The sequence below is a fragment of the Lissotriton helveticus genome, chromosome 3_2 (genome assembly GCF_964261635.1).
Source record: "Lissotriton helveticus chromosome 3_2, aLisHel1.1, whole genome shotgun sequence".
Taxonomy (NCBI): Eukaryota; Metazoa; Chordata; class Amphibia; order Caudata; family Salamandridae; genus Lissotriton; species Lissotriton helveticus.
The window spans coordinates 176,730,332-176,750,026 of record NC_136062.1 but is presented as its reverse complement, the minus strand read 5'-3'; the positions used below and the strand labels follow the sequence as shown (position 1 = coordinate 176,750,026).

The 19,695-nt window shown below is 44.1% G+C and overlaps 1 protein-coding gene across 1 annotated transcript in view; it reads right to left on the bottom strand.

Moving 5' to 3' along the window:
- Positions 1 to 19,695, bottom strand: part of AP3B2 (adaptor related protein complex 3 subunit beta 2) — a 352,683-nt gene that overhangs the window by 319,606 nt on the left and 13,382 nt on the right. The gene's annotated exons all lie outside the window — the stretch shown is intronic.

Below are 19,695 nucleotides of genomic sequence, written 5' to 3'. Positions count from 1 at the left end.
ACATAACACAAAATCTTTCAGCAAAATCAAATATATTATTTTATGAACTCCTGCTAGTTCGATTGCCTGCTATAAGCATGAACAAGTAATGACAATGTCGATAGATCTGGCTTATGAATAAAAGTGCCTTTTATGTCAGTGATGGGTTTAGACACTCAATAAGTCATCATACATGCGTGCTGTCATTCATTGTTGCATTCATTCATCCATCCACAAACTCATTCTTGCATGCATCCTCTGACACAACCACAATTGCTGTCTAAACACCGCAGGAATAAGGTTGCAATAACAACACTAGTTAGAGCAGGTGGTGCCTGTCTTGCAATGGAATTTACATAGTTTATCATTGTTTTTAAGTGCCAGCATGTTTAGAACCAACATATTTGTCATCTTGGAATGGTACAACACTGATACACTATGGACAAGCGCATTCCATAATGGTGGCATGGTATGCTGTGCACTGCAACATCAAAGGAGTAGCAAGTAAGCATGCCGTTAACACTGCCTAGAAAGCTGTAGTGTCCTCTTAAAAAAATTAAAAGAAGAGAAGCTAAGAATTATCAGGGTAACTAAAAAAGGAAAAAACATTGAGAACTAAAGGTCTGGCCACCAGCCCAGACACAAAAGTGCATTTATGTTCAGGTGGATGCATGTGATCAGGCACTATCGTCAATCACAGGTAAACAGGCAAAGATATGGATTGAACCATTACCCTATAGAGTAAGCTGTCATGGATGGAAGCAGTGTGTAAAGGACATTCAGTAGAAGGCTGACACAAAAACTATAGATGTATTTATATGGATTTGTATATATATGTATATTTGTGTGTATATATGTGCATATGTATATATATATATATATATATATATATATATATATATATATATACACACATATAAACACACATATATACACATCCTTATAAATTAATGCACACACACACATATATATATATATTTGCTAAATATGCCTGCTTACTCAATTCAAACAAGCTCCAGCACGCTCAGGTTTTCACTTTGCAAGGGTTTATTGTGGCTCACAAATATATATATATATAGCTGACAGCTAAGTCTGTCAGACTTTTTAAAGAGATTTTAGCAACTTCTTTACATCAGTGGAAATTTTCAACACTTAGGGTTAGTCAGAGGGTGCCCAACACCAAAATTATCCCCTGCAAAGGTAGCCTGTGACATTTCATGCAACAAAACACCTATCTTAGTCCACTGGGCATTTACCAGTTGGGCTGAAGCCTTTTGAAGATTGGTTTTGGAAGCCCAGGGCCGCTGCTTTGTCACTTTCTCCAGCTCCTTAAGGTCAATTGTAGCAGGCATGGGAAGGCTTGAGAGTCAGAAAGAGGGAGGGAGTGGGACGGTAGATAGACAGCGATCAGAGAGGGGGAATAGAAAGAGGAGAGAATGCGAGAGAGAATGGATGTAAGGAAAAGAGAGAGAGATGACTCGAGGAGGGCATGCGAACAGGGCTAGTTTCGGCATTTAGCCAGGGCTGCTTTTGGTTCACGATTCAGGCAGTTCCCTAAAAGCTTTTTTTTAGGTAGATCACATAAGGTTTGGCCAGAGCAGCGCTGTACAAATTACTATTGCAGAGTGCTTAAAACCACGTCGCCACAAAATGTACTGAGGATTTAGGACATAATCCACCCTCGATTCACATCAGCAAGTCAGCAGCCTCGGTTATTGTCTTATTTCCAGGGAGGCTCCCTACTATACAATAGTATCGTCAAAACTAGTAAAGAACTATGCATTGTTTGCGGCTATGATGAATTCATCTGCACCTGTTTTTCTTGTTTTGTGAGGTGGTTATCTTCCTACTGCTTGAATACATCCCTGTTGCTTCAGAGTGTTGAACAAACAGACATTGCTTCACACGTGACATTTACTTATTTAACACTTAGCACACAAGAGCGAACTATCTCATTTTTGGAAAAAAGTATTCTACATCTGGAACAAGACTTTCACTTTCAGCTAAAACACGCATCCTTTAACATTTTCTTCTTTAAAAAGCTTTTACACCCCGTAACTTTTTCGCTTTATTGTTAATTTGCTCTATTGGTTCATGAGGGCTGAGTCTATGCATCACCCTATGCCCCTCACTACCCCTGCCCCGCACTACCACCATGGGAAGCCTTGCACTGCTTTTCCCGCTGCCATGGGAGTCTAGTCCTGAAAGGGTGTAAACGGTTTTCAAAGCCAGTAGATGCAGGCCTAAAACCCTGCATGCCAACAGTGGCGGCTCCTCTGCAACGGCAGAGGAGCGCTGCCCCACAAGGAAAATAGAATAATAATAACAAAGTTATCAATATTTTATTTTTCACTATTGTGGTGCGCTGTAACGCTGCTGGTGAGTCGGGGCTGAGCCGGCCGCAGAGCAAGGGAGGAGTGGAGAGCACACTCTAAAGTGTGCATGTCTGTTAGGTCCTCGCCTAACAGCCATGTTCCCCGCCATGTTCACCAGGCTGCATTGCACAGCCTGGTGAGGAACATGCCCAGCCTCCCATTCCACGTCCATGCACCCAACCATGGTGCTCAGACCAATCACAACACTGCATTGCAGTATTGTGATTTGCTATGGGGGAGGGAGCCTGGGTGCTTCCTGTTCCTGCAGTGCGTCGAAGATTAAGAGGGCGGAGGAGAGCCAGTCACTGGGAAGGTAAGTGCAGGGCTTTAAGTGGGCCGGGTCTCACCGGTGCTGAGCACCGGCAGTTTTTTAAAGGGGTCCTCGAAACGGGTCTCTATCGGGCTCTGTTTTGTGCCCTGGCACAGGCGGTCCGTTTTTTCCGGACTGCAGTGACAGCAGGTACGTCAATGTGCGCTGCTCACACTACTCGCTTTTCACTAGTGACGTCATGCCAGGTGAGCATTGTAGGGGAAGGGAAATCCTTTAAAGAGTCATTTTCTCTCTGGATTTCCCTTCTCTTTTTGTAACTTAGGAGCAGCAACATGGTCATGGTGTCACCAGGGCTTTAAGTGGAAGCTTTTTCAATTACATACAAGCCATAATTGCTGCTTATTTATCTTATGCAACTAACAACCATTGACAAAGCCAATAGTCCTGAGTTGATGTTACTTTTAGTATCATATATCTGGATACAATGACCCTTTTTTTTTTTACCGCCCCCGCATGCCGCACCATTACTCCACAGTAGCAGCTGTATACATTGACATGCGTCAGGCCAGCTAGGCAATTGAGTGAGAGAAAGCCAGGTACTTACATTGTTAATCTGATAACTCAATTGAATGGATCAAAGTTCTTCTCTCGACTCAATTTAAATAAAGGATAACATCAATTGGAACTTGAAGAAAAATCCAGGTACATTACAACCGTTTCTACACATATTTGCATGTTTTGCTATAAGCTATTGAGTTTTGGTGTATCTCTGAAGTCATATGTAGTGCCAACCCCATGCTGCGCTCGGCCTTTGCCAAGCCCGAGGTGAGGTTAGCCCTAGGACCTGGCCGGTCGCCAGGCCCTGCATCCAACCCCCCACGTGTAGCCAACCCAACATTGCGTAAAGCCTTCAACCCTGTAAGACATGGGGTGGCCGCAGGCCAGACTCTGGGCCCAACCCCCACTGGTGCCCAACCCTCCCTCTCTGCACCTAAGCCATGTGCAGGGAGGGGTTGGGTGCAGGGCCCGGATATCATTTTAAGTAAGGCAGATGTGCTGACCGTATAAAAAGACCAGAGCACCAAAATATAAAAAGTGGACATATTAGCTTTATGAACGGGTCAGAATATCAAAACGTATAAAGCATATGTATTCTCTTTAAAATTACAAATAATTAAGATGACATTAATATTTAAAAAATTCACACAATGTAATGTTTAATAAAAGAGATTGTCATAAAAATAAATAAAGGTTAATTAAAAAAATGCCAACAAGTCTTTACAGCTTGAAAAATGTTAATAAAAGACTTAAAGTGAAGCGATAGAACCCACTATAAAGAGACTCTGCACTCCAGTTGAAGAGCAAAAAGCTCCAGTGAGAAGCCCTTTAAAAACATATAGTAAGCTCTACTCGGGTCATGCAGCAGAATTGCTGTTTTTTATGCTGCTGGGGATTGTTGTTGCACTCTCTGTAGCTCCCCACACCAGGCCCTGTTAGATCCCTACTATTACAGGAGCCGGCACCACTGTGTATTTTATTTAATGGGGTGCCCTGGGGCAACCCAAAACATTTGCAAGGTTGGCAGCTGAGGGGAGCCCCAGGGCCCCGCAGTCCTGCTAGCTCCTCAGCCTGCACCGATATCAGATTCAGTGGGAGCCCAAATTGCTCACACCCTGCGGGACCAGTTAGCAGAAGCAATTCTATGTTCCTTGCCCAAGAAACTTTGTGGTCCTACCTGGTGAGAGCGCTTAACAGTTTCTTGCCGTTCTCTGACATGCCGTTCTCTGACATGCAGGAAAACCACAATGTTTCTGGGTGGGCATCCCTGGACACCGCAACAATGCCAGCCTAGGGGATGGGGTCCCAAGAGCACTAGAATGGCACAGGGAGGGAGGCCTTGTGCAACCCTCCACTATAATTACTTATCGGCCCTGGGGAATGGGGTCCCTGGGGCCTCGAGCAGGCTCGGGTAGGGGGGCAGCGCACACTTCACACCACTGTAATGAACTATTGCCGCGTGGGTGGGGTCTCCACTGTCTCAAGCCCTCTCTCCTATAAAAAGGTTTGTGATGCTCTGCCCTCTGGGACCACACTCTAGACCTAGCAGGGGCAGAGTAGCCCTGCACTGCCACCTTATATTTTTGTTAAACTTTTTTACAGGACAAAGGACTGAGTCCCAAACTCCTACCATTTTGTTCTTTTTCGACCCCGCTTGATGGATCACACCAAAACTGTCCCGGAAGGACCTGTGGTGGTAGAACATTTTTGGGAAAGTTTCATGAAGATTTGTCAAACGAATGAGAGGCTGAGACACAGAGACAAACTGGTCCCCTCACTGCCCGCCCATGCTGAGACCAGCTGCCCTGTGTCCTGATCGTGCTGTGGCTGGGCTCATTTGAGGCTGCCATTGGGGTCTGAAGGAGTTGACTTGCAGCAGGTCCTCCTTACCCCATGGAGTATTTTGTGTCACTCAGCAGCGCTGGAAAAATCCCCCTTTTTTATGATGCTCGGGGGAAGGATTTGGTGGTGGTGGTGATGACACCGTGGAAAACCAGAGGCCAGGAGGTTGATCCAGAGATGAGGTTTTAGGAGTGCTGGAACCCAAGCAGCCATTCATCAGCCTGGGCACGGATCATACAGCAGACACTCGAGCGAGTGCGAGAAGCAGGATGTTGTAGCCAGAGGCTGAAGGGTCATGAGAAGCAGTGCCTGTGGAGATTCGGAGACAAAGCTTGCTCTTCTTGTTCATTGTTCTCTCTATGTTGTCAGTGATTTATGATGGCAATTCACTGACCCTGGATTTTCTGACTTTGAGAAGGTATTTTGAATCCTCTAGTCCTTCCAGGAGGCCTGATTAGTGCAACCGTTATTTATTTCTGGCACGGTGGACAAGAGAAAGAATAAAGTGAATCATTTCCAACCATGAAGATCCCCTTGAAAAATAAACAGAGTTTTCATACTTGGCGGCCTTCATGCAGCTTGGGTGGAATATGCACTAAAAAAAGAGGAGGAAATCATGTGGCGGGGGAGATAGTGGAGTGTCTGGTTTCATCGAATACTGAATGTAAAGCAGTCAACAGAGGCTAGACTTCATCAATCTGAGATTCAAACCATTGAGATCATCACTAACCCTGAGTGACAGTGCATACTGTAAAATTGAATCATAAAACAGTATAATACATCTTGATATGGTACCAAGCTCAGGGGGCTGGAGGAAAGTGGGCTCCCTTTCTGAAATGTGATGGATCGCTCTCTTTTTGCAATAATAAATGTAGTAAAGGATCTCTTGGGGTTACAGTTTGAGGAAGCTACTCTTGTGATATGTAAGGCATACAAGCTGCCCTCTAAACCTTGTAGAGAAGGTGGAGGAAATACTGGGACTGTGATGATGGTATTACACATTGCGGAAACCCGGGGCCAGATATTGCAAGCTTTGATTTGAGGAAAGATAGTGACATTTGAATGTGGCCAGCTGTTGTTCTTACTATATATGTCCCCAGATACACTCACCCAAAAGAAAGAGTAACTGGCCTTAACAAATATATCTGAATTTCAGAGGGAGTGAGGACTCTTTTTGCTACTCAGTCAAGTCGAAAGTGTATTTAAAGGGATAGAAATATGTGCTCTAACAGGCTGCAGCAATCAAGATCACTGTGGATGGGTTGTTGAATGATTTAGATATAAATTGTCTACCTTGGATAGAATTACTTAGAGGTTGCGGTTGGGTCAGAAGAGCAAAGTAGCTCCACTGGCAAGAGGACACTAGGGGTTTGTAATGGGTTTGTTGAATTTGTTGTGCTCTTAGGAGCTTTTTATAATGTTTTGTTCCTCTCCTCTCCTCCCCTCCCGCTCTCTACTTCCTCTGGTTTTTAGGTCTCGCGTCAGCGAAAGACCTTATGTCGCCCGTTTGCGGGAATGTGGACAGGAGATATGCACGCGCTTTCCCTCGGCGGATTTCACCTCGTGGGCGCGCAGGTGCACATCTCCTGTTCAACATTCAGCAGCCTCTCTCATTCCCGCGCGCGCACACACACACAGCCACACTCACGCATGCGCACACACATTCCCACGCGCACACTCTCCCCCTCCCCCACCCGCACACGCAGGGCTTACATACACACACAAACGCGCACACACACACCCTCCCAACCCCACTCACCGGGCACACGCAGGGCTTCCATCACTGGGGGCATGTCATCCGGCATCATGTCAGGAGGGAGTGGCTACGTGTCCAGCCCCGGTCGCCGATACCAGGCCGGCAGGAGCGTGAGGCTCTGACGTAGCACGGTGCGCGCGCAGCATTGTATATGGAGGAGGCGGCTTCCGGGCGCGTGAGCTTCTCTGTAGAAAGCCGCTGGTAAGTTTCGTTTTTGCTACCAGATTTGTCATGTCTCTTGTTTTATTTCATACATGGAACACACAATGTCTCCTGCACAAACTCCCCGCTGATTGACGGCCCGTGTGTGACAGCAGACGACGAGGGAGGAATGTGGGGCTGTCCCCGGCGCTTCCTCCTCGGGAGATCCACAGGCACAGCCCCCAGTTATTGCCTCCACGCTGCGCACCCTTGTGCGTTTTCCCCTTTGTGTAAATTTGGACGTAGAGGGGTCGCTGCCTGTTTCCTCTGCCGAGGGGCTGAGATTAAAATATTAGGTTGTGTTTCACTGACGGCTTCTGCGGCCATAAACCAGGGAGGGAGGAAACGGCAAGGTCGGGCGAGCCTCAGCTGCAGGCGCGTTAAACAGCGGGGCCGTGTTTCCGACGAGGCAAATCAATGGGTCAACGCTCCTGCTGCAGACATCTCACCCCGGTTCACACACATTACGGGGAGAGGAGGGATAGAGCACTCATTTGCCAAATAAGTGTAACCGAGAGTCCCGGGTTCCAGTCTCAGTAAGAAAGCTTGGCGGGTTAATATCCCTGCTGCGGAGAGCTAGCTGTGCCCAGGGGGTCAAGGGTGCCACTCTCAGTATGTGAAGTGGGTGAGTTAACATCCCTGCTTTACATCTTTCTTTTCTGCAGGCCACGTGCTCCCACCCATTACAGCTCGACAGGAAATGCCCTTGTTATTTACTGTGCTGTGCGTACACTGATCAAAAGGTTAGAATTTAGCAATGACAGCTCCAAGGGTTAATGCACACCACACTCTGCAGGTGTTTGTGAGTCTGCGCGCTACAGGTCACATGTCCCTTTCTGTTGTGATTGCTTCGCACTATAATGCCTCTGATGCATGTGTGTTTGTGTATACCAGATTCAGGGCACCGCTTCCAATCCAATCCCATTAAAACATCTCTGTGCGTTTTGCCCCTTTGCAGAAATGTGTGTATATGGTAACATACCATTGGTTTCATCACATTGACTCGTTGTCTGGATCCAACTATCACTGAAATGTGTGAGCGTTCACTGTAGGTAGACGTGTAAAGCTTCTTGTCACAGGGCGGGCGTTATGCTTGGTAGACAAAAGGGGTGCTCCTGGCATGGCCACCGAAGCCCTGTATCTATGCTTCAGGTGGCAGTGTTGTTTCTTGCTCTGTACCTAGTTTAAGTTAACCCCTGCCATCCAATTCCATATTTCCCAACTTGCCGTGGCTTGTTTATTTATTCTTTCCCTCACCGCCCCCCCCCTCAATTGTGCTTAACTTCATAAGGCATTAAATCAGTTGAAAAATGCTTTTTTAATTAACTTTAGTCATTAGCGCGGAGCTCGCTTCAGGGACACCACGCTATACAATGCAATAGTTGTTTCTTTTGGTATTGTAAATAACAATGCCTTTTAATTTTTTTTAAAGCATTGCCATTTAAAATGCCAATAGCTCCAAAACTCACAGTTGCGAGACCTATTGCATTGTAAATGCTTGTTTTTTTAGTCAACTGTGTTTTGTCAACTGGAGGGAACTGATGTGATGCTCAATACTTAAATTCAGATGGTGTTGCTCTATTATGAAGCCTGTGGACAATATTCATACGTATTTATGGTACTGTAATGTCCGTTTTCAATTACCATGCCTTCTTGATGATTCAGTAAAAACTTATTTAAACCGAAAAAGGTATTTTTTGTTGTCTTACTTTGCTTTACTTTGGATAATTTCAAGAAAGAACAATTGACAACTGTTTCAAGAGCTTGGAGTATTGGTATATATTTTCAACAAATCTTTTTCAGTGCAAACTAACAATAATGGCACAACTAGTCAAACAGGTGCCTTTTTTTTATAGCAGCGCCCAGCACACCATCTGTCGACTTAGTGCTGATCCAGTCAGGCGGGTCCCCTCCGTGTCTGAAATATCCTGGATTGCACAATACAAGTGCAGAGACACCCAGGATGTTTGTGCAAGATAAATTCTAAGGTCGTAACATCCCATACCCTGTCACATTACTGCCATGGAATTATAGAGGTTCAAGAAAATGTCTATATATTCTTGAGGCACCGAAGCCATCTGACACCAGAAATCTAGGCATTGTCACATATGTACTTTGGCTCAGCAATGATCAAAGAGAAGGGGCAAAACTACCGGTCAAATATTTGCTCTGGGAAACTAAGTACTCTAGGTAAGGGGGAAAGGCCAGTCGCCAAGCTACTGATGGCCCAGGAGAGGTCATCTCTTTTCATTAAGATTTCCCTTCCTGTATGATGGGGGTGTTGAGACAAACGCTTCTGCCGCTGATGCAGTGGGAGCAATTTTGGTGGAAATGCTTAATGCTGTACGGCTCTGAAATCATGGTGAATCAAGCAGCCTTTTTTAATATAAAGCGCTCTGATACCAGATGTCTTGGATCTAGTTCGTGCTATATAAAACAACATTTTTTTTTTCCTGAAAAACAAAGCTGGTTTTTATGTGTATGGCTGAAATTGTTGTGGTTTCTCCTGCCCAAGAATACCATGCCCAGAAAAATAATCATATAAAGGCTTGGTGTAAACAGGAGGGCCTTCCAACATGATGGAGATGATGGTTCCCTGGGGGCTTTCCTGCTACCAAGATATTTCTGATGGCTTTTTAAAAGATTGTTTGTTTTAGAGTTTATAGCGCGCGTACCAGACTCGAAAATATCAGGTATCAGAGCGCTTGTCATGAGCACCAGTATCGTTACAGATGAACACATTCATTTTTGTTAGGCACTTTCACAGATTAAGTGATTTGCCCAGAATCACAGGATCTGAGCGCCTATTCCGAGACTCAAACCCGGTTCCCCAGCTTCGAGGTTGACTGCTCTAACCGTAAGGCTGCACTCTCCCCTTGGCTCTGCTACTGAACCTAAGCAGGTTCCTCACCCTTAGATGAGGCTGGGAAACCAAGAGCCGGGTAGTCAGGAAACTTGTCGATTTTCTGCAGGCCATTCCTCCTCTACCACTCGGCTTTAAATGAGGCCCTAATAGTCCCTACCACATCTCTGTCCTGGGATTCTAGAATCTCTAAGGGCGGATTTGTACTCCCACATAACCTGTCCTGGGATAGCAGGGAGTCTAGGTGACAACTTAGTATTCCTCAGACATACCTACCCTGAGACAGTGAAGAGAAGAACCAAGTATGCCTGCCACATGTCTCCTTTGTGAATAATCTTATAAATGTACTTATATATCTATGTGAAGCATTTCTACCAGAAACAAGGTTCTTAGTAACATATGCCGAAATAAATGGGTATTAACACATAAGTAGGGTTGATTAAATGGATGACAATTCCGGTTTAAGGACAGAAGCCCTCACCCAACCAATGGGTGGCATGCTTCGTCATCAGGCCCATCCTAGCATCTCTCCCAAGGAGTAGATGCAAGCTACTACCCATCAACAGATAGGGGAGCTTAGCGGGATAGAAGGTAAATAATTAGCTATGCCACTCATATGGCCCATAGGGGGTGAGGGTGTGCAGAGAGGAATAATAGAGTGGAAGGGAATAAAACTACCTTCTAGGTGGAGAAACACATTTTATTGAATCCACTAGTGGCAGGATTAAAAGAATGGTGGATAATTCTACTCACAAACAGAGACAGACATGTTTCTGCCCATGTCAACCCTGAAATGGCATTTATTCGGAATCAAATCACCTTTTCTGCTTTGACAAAATGTTTTTGAAAAGCAAAGTTTAAATACTCTCCGCATCGTAAAGTTATATAAGATGTCAGACATCCACCTCAGCGATCTGAACTGTAGGCCAATATAATTATGTTTTCACTCCATCCTTAAAGTTTGAGTAAACAATGCATATGACCTGCTAACACTGATCCCACTGCCGCACACTAGTGTCGCCTAACAATGAGGGAAATCGCTGTGGTAGTTTGCAGTCATTGAGAGATTAAATGAATGCCGCAAATCCTGCTGTGTAATATGGCTGCACAGATGTAAGAAAAGTTCGGAAGTGTCCATATCACATGCCGAGTAAGTCACACACAAAAAAAAGACTAAGCACCACGGGCAAGTGTTCCTGCAACGAAACGGCATTAAATGTGGAAAGAATGCCCGAGAAACTGGTGATCCAGTCAGTATCTTTTATTTGTGATTAATGGAAAGTTAACCTGTAACCCGCATAACCTCCGCTTCACATGATTTATACATAATTTACACTTCATTTATTCATTATTTCCCATATTATTTCATACATTATTCTACATGTGTTATATTTGGGTTTAGTAAACTGAATGAACCACGTCTTTTGAATAGCTTCAGTTAGCATATGTGCATCTTAGCATTAATCGTGAGTAGGCCTAGGTGTCTTGCTCCATGTCTGAAATAAACATTGTAGTTCTTCTTGTTGTGCATGATATTTTATTGTTTCAGGCACAAGAGTCACTGTGTTCTCGTCGAGAAATGCTATTCTTTGTTAGCTTACAGTTTGAAGGTAGTAGAATAGCAATTAGTTGGTTTGGACGAAGAATCCCAGCACCTGCAGGACCGGAGGAGAGGAGGTGAACATTACTTTGTGAAGATATTGTAAATCCTTGATGGTCCAAGAAGTTGGCATTGCATTATCTGTGAGAAGGAGGCCGACACCCAGTAGAGACAGAACACAGGGTTTGGTTAGTTCTTGTTCGGTGGTAACCTGGACAATGTATCAATCTGATGAGATTTCATGTTTTAAATGAATAAAGCTTGTTAGTTAAATCACTTGCCCCTGTCCACCTTTGCAGGTGGACGTCCTATCCCTCCTCTTGAGACCGGTGCTTCTTATTTTCTTAGTTACATACTCTTGAGAGTAAGCACATTCCTTGTTATTCTAATCGGAACCTTTATTTTGCTCATCATTCAATGCTATATTTGTTGACACCCCCAGCTTATGAATTTTCCTGACTTGCCTGCAACTTTAGCTTAGACTTGGGTCGTTTCCTTTATGAAAATTAGACTTTGCTTCAATTTCCATATGTTGCCTTTAATAACGCAATACCTGCATTTAATTAACTAAATTATTTGGATCATATTCATGTACGCTAAGTTCAGGTGAAATTTCGATTTCTGTCTAATTGACTTGATAAGAGACTATAACTTTTATAATTTGCTAAGAGACCTTAATAGTTTGTAAATGTACGTATTTGCTGTTACTGTGGGACAAAATCCACTTCATTGTCAATGCAATGTTATTGAATTTATGATTTCAGCCTCAGTTCAAGACATAGTGGCGTCTCAAGTTTGCTCCAAGTTTACGCAGTGCAAGTACCACTCTTTTCCATTCTGTTATCAGAATCCTGACACGTTCATAGATTTGTGCTGTGAAGTGCTTTACTAGATTCTGGGATTTTAGGCTACTGCCAGGAGAGGAAACAGGGTAGAGGCTATTGTGAAAAGCAGGGGCAGATTAGAACCAGAAGCCAAAAACATTCTGGAAGCTCAGTCCGTGTGCCTTCTCTACAGGCGAGTTCTCCTTTCCTCAAGTGAGTTTAATATTTTATAATTCCGGGGGCTCGTCTTTCAGAACAGATGCTCCATGGCCCATCTGCCGGGGTGTTGCTTGCATGTAAACCAGGCCGACCTGCGGCTGAGTCATCTGGAGTATGATGACTGTCACAAACTCATGAAGGATATCAGGGCCTTTTAAAATGCACTGGGTGTGTCGTAGATAAAAAAGGGCACGCCTCGTTCAACAAACAACGAAGATATAAGGACACAGCACAACGCGCCCACAACCCTCTCTCTGTACGTCAAGACAAAGAGGGGTGAGAAGAGCCAAAGGAATGCAGTTTACGGGGGACTCTCTGCCCCAAAATTGTAGCTACCTTTAATAGCCTCCACCTTAGGGTGTAAACGAGGTCAACAAGCAGCATTCGTGGCATGAAAAGTGCTATACACTTGTACTAATATAAAATGTGTTTTAAAAATCTCAATGGTGCAAAACTGCAGCTGGAAATATCAATCCAACAGGATATGTGTTTGGGTTCCTTCCTGCTTTATTATTATTATTATTATTTTACATCATTCATATCACACCCATGTGCCACTATCTCTCATTCCCAGTGACCATATCACTATCAGATTACATGAGCAAGTGCTCGTATGTCAATAATCAACATATTCTTCAAACACTGAGCGAAGGTCACAACTAGTGTGATTAGCTTGATGAATATCCTTACCGATTTGAAATGAGTCCATCTCGCGAAACAGGCACTCCACTGCCAAAGCCTTGTTACACCCAAAACATTCTAGCCCCTCCCTCTTCTTTAAATACAATCTCCAGAGACACACTTCTTCTACTGCTATCATATATACCCGACCTGCATGGTACAACAGTAACTCCAACTCATGTGGCAGGAATGAAACTTATTGGCGGTAATCATAACGAGGAGGCACGGTTGAGTGCAAATGTCAAGAGAGCATTCATGGATCTAAGCACAGGATTCAAAGATACTGAGAGGAGAAAGGGTTCTGGAATCCAGTTCCACCATCACGAGCCCCTCCCTAATTCACATATTTGAAAGTCTGGTTTGGAAAGGGGTTTGACTTCAGGTCGGGCAATACTATCAAAACCTAAAATGTGAGTAAGCAGCGTCTCTTAAGGGATCACCTTCTTTTTGTCTTAGATGCACAAACCATAACTGCTTTGACCATGGCCCAGAACCATGCCCGGTAGCCTGCTATTAGGACCTTTGCTGCTGAGACCCTTATTTGCTCTTGAGAGTCCACTCTGCTGCTGGAAGGTGATTCAGCCATAGCAGATCGCTCTTGTGTGTCTAGAAAGGTGGACTAACAGCTCAGATTGCCTTCTCTTGCATGACCTTTTGGCATGTTTTCTGCTCCTCTAGTCTCTGCCTCAGCAGGTAATCCTTGAACTGGACCAATTGAATACCAACTGATGAATAATGGCCACTCAGCGATGTAATCTTTTTCTTTACATATTGTAATCTAGTTATTGCATGCTAATCCTAGCTCTCACTCCTGAGAAATCCATGTATCCAGTACTATGTTGTTGGTATTTAGGCCTCAAACCGGATCGCTCATCCTTTGTGTATTACTTTAGATTTCACAAGTATTACTTTCAAATGGTTCGGATTTATTTTAATCTTTAAATCTGATCTGTTTACAAATCAGTGGAGTTGAATTCAATATGTTGGTACCGATTTGTGAACAGATGGCATTTCAGGATTAAAATAAATCTGAGCCATACAAAGTAATACATGTGCAATCTACATTGATTAACCACACGCAGCGTGTGAGATCCTGTTTCGGAGCTGGACATGATTCCAGTGCCTGTATACAGTACATTGTGTCTGGTTGTTAAACGACTGTGAGGATGCGATGGGACTTCACAATAATCAGTGGTCCTAGGGGTTTGTACCACTGAGGAGCTCCAGGGGTCGTGAATGACCAAGGCACTGGAGGAAGGCTTCCAATCTCAACTCAAAGGTACCCATCCCCAGATACACATCAGCCATGGGGCCAACTGGCCTCTGTATTGCTCACCATACTGGTGAGGGCTACTGCTTCTCACCTGGGTCGATGACAGATGAAGACCATTCCCTAAAGCAGGCCACGGAGCAAGAAAAAGTTTGGTAATGACACATCTTGTTTAAGGTGGACTCAAGTCAATCCCGTATCAATCCTGCTTGTCTTACCCCTGCCCTAAACACAGCTAGTGCCAGATGTTGTTTGTTGGAACCCCTCCAAATCAAGGGGGGCAGTGGATGTGATCTACCTAAAAGTTACACAAAACCTTTTGCGGATATGATCAGATTAGAGTTCAACAAATCATTCCGACTACATGATTTACCAACATCAGCAATGCATATGGAGTCTAGCTCAACAAGGCACTGTGTGTACATCATCGACCTAGACTTCAGCAACACTTGTGGGTGTGATGTCAACAAAGCATCTTGTGTACAACCTAAAGGAATGCATACAGTTGTGATCTCAAAGTGTCTTGTGGATTTGATATACCTAGACTTCTGCTATGAATATGGATGTGATCTCAACAAAGCATCTTGTGCAAGTAATAAGCCTAAAGATGCATATATTTCAGTTTCGGAAAAGGGTTCTATGAATGTGATTGTTGAAAATGGCCCTTTCTGTAGGTTCACCCCCAAACCTTTGGCCTTCCTCCTCCCCTTTTTGCTGAATTCGTTTTTGTGGGCTTTAGTATTCCGGGTACTTTACCACTGCAAACATGGTAGCATTGGCTTGCCCACCACTGTGATATTTAATCTACTTATAGGTCCCTAGTAAAGTGCACTCCGGGTATCCAGGGCCTGTAGATTAAACGCTAGAAAGTGGACCGGCAGCACTGATTGTGCCACCCGCTCCAGTAGCTCTTTAGGCCTGTCACTACAGAGCATGTGCATGAAATTCAAACTGCCATTTCATCCTGGCAAGTTAACCCTCTTGCCAGGCCCAAACATTCCTTTTTAACCCCTTCCATGCTGATGACGGCCCCCGTCCGTCATGCATCACGGTGGGTGTGTGCTGATGACAGCTGGGGGCCTGGCTCATTAAAACAGCCGCACAGGCGCAGAATCGCGCCCGCGCCCAAGGGGTTAATACATATACGGCACCCCATAGTAGGCCCTACAGCAGGGTACAGTATATTAAAAAAAAGTTAGGCATGTACTTTTATGTTTTACATGCAATGGTAGTGAAATACTCTTAAATTATTTTTTCACCTCTGCAGGGCCTACCTCTCGCAAATGTTAACATTGGGACTGCCTTATAACATTTTCTATGGGTGGTTTCCCATTGAGACAAGATAAGAAAATCATATTTGGTGTCTCTGGACTCACAATTTGAAAGTACAACTTATGATGAAGTTGGTTTTAAAATTGCAGTTCTGAAAATGCCACTTTTAGAAAGTTTACATTTTCTTACTTGAACCATTTGGTGCCTTCTGTCTGCCCCTGGAATACATGTCTGGAGGGGTGACAGCTAGCGTACTGCCTTCCCTCTAGAAAGCCACATACAAAGACAGAGTAGGTGTGACTGAGCCGCCATGTGGATGTTGATAGGTCATCCTGAGGCAGGATGAGAGGGAGGAGCTGACACTTGCACCTGAATAGGACTGTGCCTGTCCCCACACCAAGGGTTGCATACACCGTTGTAGTGAGTCTGGGGCAGGGCAGTAAAGGCAGGACCTTGTGCACTTCGAAGTATCTCTTCGAAATCTCCCTACTTTAAAGGCCAAATGGGGTATAAGTACTGGACCTCTGACACCATGAATTCAGAATACTGCTAGAACTGACTGCAGCAGAAACTCTACTTTTTGGCCTCCTTTCGGAAATTGTTGATGGCCTTGTTGTTTCAGTAGTGCGATATGACTGCACCCGATCTGTCTCTAGGGCTGGTAAACCCGTTTTGGGTAGCTGTTTGCTACTTGTTTTGCTGTAATGGCCTGCTGGGAGTGAGTAGGACTGGACCTGCTCTCTACATCCTCGAACCCAGGTTTCTCCAAGGGCTTGCTGGCTTGAATCCTGTTTTGAAGTCTCAGGGCCGCCTACATCTCGAACTAACTGAGAACTGGACAAGGAGTAAATGGCTCGCGGATACATGCGTCGCGAGCACCAGGGATCATCACAGGGGGCAAATGAGGGCAAACAAGGAACTTATGGACTGCCTGCGACCTCATTTTTTTTCGGAACTCTTTAGATAAAATCCAAAGTTGAAAATACAACAAATTCCGGTATACCGAGATTTTGTCTTTTTATCTGCCTATTAGGGCTACAGTAAAGGACATTTCCATGTACAGAGGGCATGGAGGATTCTTGACTTTCTTCCCAGCAATACTAGAAGAGGTGAGGTGGGCACAATCACAATTTTTCACTTGGAGTTTTTCTAAACACCCCCAAGATGGTGATTACAGGAATCATGCACCAAAAAAGGAAACCTTTAGTGTAATACTAGGTTTAAAGACCATTTTACGTGTAAAAGCCCCCAACAAACGTGCATATCCCAGCTAGGTGTCTGGATTCAGAGAACATCCTTTTTCTAACTGCTCAAATTTGTAGGTCCCACCAACCTGACAGGTCAAGCTATCTGGCTGGAGAAGATCTACTGCAGTCTTACCCAGAATTTACAATGAGTTTATAGCCCAAACACTACTTAGAGTGGTTGGCTTTGTCGCGGATTTGCCAGCTACTTATTCTATGGCTTTTCTTGACCATCTAGAGCTGCTCCCTTCTTTGCAGCATATCCTCTTTACCATCCTTTGGCGTGGATGACTTGTAACCTTCCATTGCTCACTTTTAGGGAATTACTTTTATTTTTGCTTAAGCAACCCATGAGGCTGCCGTCTCTGCTACTAGATGGTACCAGTGTTCTCGACCATGGAAGGATTGCAGGTTGAGGTGGCCTTGTTTTTTGGTGTGTATAACTTTGCAGTGTCATTCCTTCCTGTGTATGTGTGTGCTGCATGGCTAAACACTTTAAAGGTCCCAAAAGCGAGACCTATAGGCTATGCCAATGCTTGTTTGTCACTGCAGACATCATAGCTGGTCATCCTCACAGCACTGTAGGCCTGTGAGGCCCAGGGGAGCCGGCTAGCATAAGCCTATATCTAAAATCAGTAAACCAGGCTTAGGATGGGCGTTGAGAGCAGACCTTTTAGTGGCCCAGAACCAACAGCAGAACAAGCTTGGAAGAAGAAAGCAATCAGGAATGGCAGGCTATGCGAAAACTGCAAACTAGTAGAAAATGTTATACGTTGCAGTGAATAATGACATATGGTGCCTGAAACTCCATCAAAGGAAGGTTTGAAACTAACTAGATCATAAAACCCTTGCACACTGTGGTGGTCCACACAGCAAGAAACCAAGGATCCCTATTTCGTTTCTCTTTTGACAGAAAATATAGAAACGGTATCACAAATATAAAAATATGAAATGTATGTGCATTGATGTGTGTGCTGAAGAATACTGCAATTTGTTTGATTCTGCTGCGATGTACAATTGTCTATTGTTATGCTTCAAGTGGATGTGGAGGATTGAGCTGCCTTTTCTAATTTTGTGGGTTTTATGCCCTTAGAAATGTTTGTGGCTGTAGTAGGTTCAATCTAACCTTTTCATACACGATATATTGACTAATGATATAATATCATTTGGCAGCAGAAGTTGAAAGAATGTACCACTGAGGGAGCAGACACTTAAGACAACTGTATGACTGAGCTGTACTGTGTATATGATGGTCACAGGAATTGTGTTTGATGTGTGCTGTTGTTGTAGGGTGATGTGTTAGTGTGGTGTGACTCAATCAGGCTGCGAGCGCCAAACACACACTTTTGCACTATATTGCAAAGAAAGGCTTTTTTTAGATAGAGGAGGCTCAAAGCTCTCTCTACTATGGTTAGTAGCTAGGGCTTCGCATCACAAAACATTGGTGGTTGCATGGAAATGCCCCCTGGACGCAAAGTAATTGCAAGCAGCACAAAATGCTAACATGCGCTACTTTGAGGCATCTTTCGAGCACAAAACATTTTTTGCAAAGGAAAGGAAATCCAAAATAAACATTTTGCGTAGATTTTCGTCGCTATTGTGATCCAGACCCAGCACAGGATTGTAAATCTGCCTCGGAGAGTTTTACACACAGTGATATTTAATTACCATCTTCTGGCCCTTCTATATCCTCAACACATAAAGAAATGTTGAGTATTTTTCTGTGAAAAAAGTGGCAACCATTTCTGCAGGTCTTCAAAGAAGACAGGGAATCATGGCTAGAACCCTCAGCCAGACGCAATCCTACGACATCGCCAGACAGTTACACAACAGTGTGTGTAATTAATGCTTCTGAAACATGAGTATAGGTTCCCTCCTTTACAGAATAGGCACAGTATGCTTTGATGAATGCTGAATTTGTGTGGATGAACAGAAAATGTGGATGGAGATTGCATGTGAAAGGAAAATGTCCGTGGATTGATTGGTATTTGTTCATGGATGTTTGATGGTTAATTTGCGTGTATGAGTGGATTAAAGGTCACTTTATGCATGTGGTATATGTGTATGCCTTTTGTACATTTATGGATGTGTGTATATATGGATGGGTCTTGTGAGTGAGCACGTGTGCCCAGACTAATGTGTATGCAAATAGATGTAAGTGACCTTGACGCTGCTGCATTTGGAGGTGGTTCTCTTGTGCACATAATGAGCTGTAAAAAAGGGGCCGGTGACTTTGAAGGGCATGTACATCTACCGGTTGTGTACCAAGGCACAGCAAATCTCTGTGATACACTAATACAGAATCTCATCAAAAACTCAGATATTGCACAGTTACAGGGAGTTGTCTTATGTGCATGTAGGTCTAATACCCCAGTAATTTAAGATTTTACAATGACAAACATGAAGTCTTTGATATGGTAATGTGACCTGGTCACTGCCGGTTTTATGAGAACCCTATAACAGATAGGATACCAGTGAGCTATCTCCGAATGATGTACATGTACTGTTTGGACAGTAGCCTCCTGCGTCCTTTTCGGTTTTGGTCCTGCAGATCTTATAGCGCCGGGACACTCTGCCCGAGTAGCTGAGCGTTTTATAAGACAATCACTAACATAACATAACATGTTAGTGAAATGTAGGATGCAATTCTCAGATCACACCTGCAAGTGTGACTTAAACAATTGAGTTTCCCATGTACCCCGATTTATAAGGACATTTATTATTTACAGTGCTTCCGAGT